The following is a 4579-nucleotide window of genomic DNA, read 5'->3' as shown; positions in this document are numbered from 1 at the left end:
CGGTCCCCAACCCCGGAGATGGAACTTCACCAATCACCAGTTCCTTCCCCTCCACCCACAATACCTATTTCCATTCCCACCATAAACCCTACTATACCACCAACCTCATTCCCTATACCCCCACCCATATTCACCACATCAACCGAAACACCACCTGTAACCGAAACCCCTCCCGTAACCGAACCTCCACAAACCGAAACCCATACACCACCACCACCCGAAACTAACCCCCCACCCACTCAACCTGAACCAACCAAACCCACAACACCCCCAGCTTCACCACCACCTCAATCTCCAGAAGACGCCTCCGATGGCGATGATCAATACCTTGGTGGTGATCACATGAACTTTGATTCGGTCTACTATAGTCCGTTTCAAGTTCAGAGTGATGAGGAGGATGATGCTCCGGTAACAAAGAAGCATCTTCGAGAGCTTAACGAGAAGGTTGATCAACTTCTCGCCTCCTCTTCAACCCAGCAGTCATCCTTGTCTGAAGCCACCATTCAGAAAATCGTTGATGCCTTCTCCAGGGCCCAACATGATTCAGTAGCCTCAGCGACTGCTGCGATAGACGCCTCCACCCAAGCCTGTGTGGCTGCGACCGAAAAAGTCGATAAACTATTCTCCGACGCTTCTGACCTGCTGAAGTCTCTGCAGGAAAGCGCCAATGCCACAAAGACAACTCTGGAACCGATTGTTCAGCAATTGGCCAAGTTCGTCTCGACGGAGTTGACTTCGTTCGCTACCCTCCGACAAAATCTCAGCGACGACAACTCAGCACTCCGTGCCTCCATCGATGCCCGCTTGGAAAAGCTACAAGAAGATCTTGCGGCAGAAAACTCACTGATGGACGTCTTGGCGAGTAAGACTACTGCCCTAAAGGTCAAGAGCACGCAACTTTCCAACTCTCAAGAACAATTGGAAGCTCTTCGATCCGAGAGGGAAGTCATAAAGACGTGTGTTTCGGATGTCCACGCTGCTCTATCCAACATCCTGGAAGCACATGATCCCATCCTTAGTCATTCGGTGAGGCGCACCCTCGCTGAAAAGCTCTCCCCGGCCATGGACCTCTTAAGAAAGATTGAAGGCCTGCCGAGTTTCGTGTCCATTCCGAAACAAGGGGGAGATGAGAAGAAAGGATCGAAACCACCTCCTTCCTCCAAAGCTGCTCACACCACTGAACCACCCCCAACTGGTCATGCCTCGGGTTCGGGTGTGAAAAACAAGGGCAAAAACATAGCAGAGGGAGGAGATGAAGATGAAGATGAAGATGAAGACAAGGAGACCATTGCCGACATGTTGAAACGGAAAAACAGTCGCAATGCTGAAGATGATGTCAGTCGTGTGGCACGTGAGGCTGAAGAAGCTGAACGAAAGCAAAAAGAAGCCCACGATCTCCTTGAGAGCCGAAAGCTGCTCTTCCCTGCCTGGACCAGGGATCGTTTGATAAAAGAGGCCATAGAGACTCCAAGCATACTATGGCTCGAGCCGGTGATATCGTTCGACTGCAACAACACCATTGATTCGCAGTTCGATATGCCACTAACTCGAAAGGCGTTCGTCTTCCACGCCTTCTCCAACATTTTCGAAGTCCCGCATCCGAACGATGAGCTTGACAGGGAGCTCATTGACTTCTACCTGGAGGCCGCTCGCCCTCAATACCTTACATGGAGTGCCCAGAAGATTGTCAATGTTCGGGTGATGAAGCCTTTTGCCGTGGGGAAATTCACGAATGTTAAGTTCAAGCTTATTCGTGGATCTGCAAGAACTGCTCACATCATCACCCTGGCGGATCTGCCGAATCTGAATCCTCATGACTGGATAGTCTTGTACAATATCCTGCTGACAAACGAAGCCGAATATGGTCCCATCTTAGACCATGTCAAAAGGATGTTGGCTTGCTACATCATGGAGGTTGTCCAAATGGATCAGGAGGTCGCCACTGTTTTCAAGAAGAAGCCGAAAGTAGCACCAGTGGGATCGGCCAGTGATCTAAACACAATGAAAATGGGCAAGATAGATCCAAGGCGAAACTCAGTGATGTTCACCAGAGCCGAAGGACAGAAATGTCTATTCGCTTTAGCTGACAAGCACCTTTACACCACTACCTGCTTGGAACATGTCTTATCAATCATCAAGCGGTGTAAAGACAATTCGGCTGATGACATCAAGTACTTCAATGATATGATCAATTGGTACATCCGGTTTAGACAGACCATCCTTTCAATAACCAAGTGTCTGTTTAGTACCGTGAAGAAGAAGGTACCAGCTTCAGCCGCCGGCCCAAGTAAGAAGTGAAGGTCTCGCTCCAAATTGACGCAAAGGGGGAGATTGTTGGGCTGTAGTTCTATTAGATGTTGCGTCTTTTGGGCTCGTTAGATTAGCCTTTTATGTATAGTATTTAAGTTAATGCTTGCATGAATATTAGGTTAAGATTCTAGAGATTATCGATATAGCGATTAATCAAGAGTACAATATTTTCCAGTAATCATTCTTGTAATCTTCCAATCCTTTACAGTTGATGTTCTTAATCGAGCTCTTCTAAGGATTTTATTTAATCATTCGACACGATTGATTCAAGCTGTTTTGTTCTTAATATTGCGTTTTGCTTTGTTTTTAATATTGTGTTCTTGCTGTTTCATATTCATATACTTGTTCAAGATCTAATCGATCTTCATAGATTAAAAGTTGTTTTAATCCCATCACATGATTTCAATACCATCATACCCTAATTCTCTCATCATGAAGTCTAGTTCATGCACAGAAAATTCATCAATGTTGACAACATCAAAGTACCTAACTTGCCAATTAATATACCTGATATTTGCAAACTTTGTGGAACTCCCTCTGTGATGAAGTTCAATAGAGAATATGTTGGGGTAATCATCTTCAAAACAGAAAGAGATGATTGTTGGAGTGTTTCAATGTTTGATAGTTGATCATCAAATAAAAAGAATATTACCATAAACTTCTTTAACGTTAACATTTTCTCTAACATTGCTAAGTCCCCACATTTTTCAAAAGCATGGACGAAAATTGATTTTCACATAATGGTTAGGGTTTTTGTGTCTTGATTGATGGCTGGGGTATGAGAGAAGACGAAGGAGTGAAGTACAGTCTGCAATCTTATTAATTGAAGTGGCGACAACGGAGGCTGAGAAGCAAAATGACCAATATGCCCTCACATGGAGGGCACGCGATGGCCCTAATGGCTCCAAACAAACGAGCTAAGACGGAATGGACTAAAAACCTAGGAAAACATTGATTTTGGACATTCAGTGCAAGTTGAAAACTTTTTGGACCCCATCCAAAGATTTTTGCAAATCACAAGGACCAAATTTGCAGTTTTGTCAAAATTTTATGACCGACTAGCGGTGGGTGATTTTGTGCGGCTAATCTGTCAAAACTTTTTACATGATATCACTATTGTTAGGTAATTTTTTTAGAAAGTAAATTGTGGATAATGATTTGTCGTTGATAAAATAAACTTAGTGATGCATTACACACAATTTTCGTTTTGTTAGATTTCATGTTATATATATATATATATATATATATATATATATATATATATATATATATATATATATATATATATATATATATATATATATATATATATATATATATATATATATATATATATATATATATATATATATATATATATATATATATATATATATATATATATATATATATATGGTGAGGTACAATAGAAAACCATAATTAACAAGGAACCAAGGAACCAATCATGAGTGTCAGAAATCATAATGATCAACGGCCAAAGAAATAGATATACACTTGTATATTGGATGCACATACATCTGATTATACCAAAAATCCACATCCTTACCAAAAAACTCACCTCTTTCTTCGTTAAATTTTTTTAGACCACATTTTTTATCGAAAAAAAACTGAATATACCTTGTTCACGATTTTTCGTCCTCTTAAATAGAGATCCGTGTTAATATATAAAAACCGAACTTTTTGTTTTGAAAAAAACTCACTTCATTTTGTTATTTTTTTCAATATTTAAGTTTATTTTATCCAAAAGAACTAATTATACGAAAAATATTAATTTTTTATACTCAATTAATAAACATCAACACCGATTAAAAAAAACTCGATCAGTTCAGATTCACACTGTGAATCTAAACTGTAAATATTTCAATTTGTAACATTCATAATGTGAATTTGAATTACTATTTCAACTCTTTGTTCATTTGCAAATTAACTTAGTAAAATTTACATATGAATCGAAATATATTCCATATAGTTTTATAAATCAATATGAATCTATGTTTAAAGAGTACAAAAAAATATGAATTTTGATATATTTATTAATTTTTTTTTACAAAAAATAGACCTTAGCTTTTCAACAAACAAAGAGAATAAGGTGAGTTTTTCAAAAAAAAATCATTTTATATATGAATATAGATCTCTATGGAAAGAGGACGAAAAATCTCAAACAATAGTAGATTCGGTGTTTCATTCGATAAAAAAATAACCTAAAAAAAATTAAACTAAAAAGAGGAAGTGAGTTTCTTATAATTTGATGGATGTGCGTCTATTGTAA

The sequence above is a fragment of the Lactuca sativa genome, chromosome 7 (assembly GCF_002870075.4).
Source record: "Lactuca sativa cultivar Salinas chromosome 7, Lsat_Salinas_v11, whole genome shotgun sequence".
NCBI lineage: Eukaryota > Viridiplantae > Streptophyta > Magnoliopsida > Asterales > Asteraceae > Lactuca > Lactuca sativa.
This window is presented reverse-complemented; position numbering follows the sequence as displayed.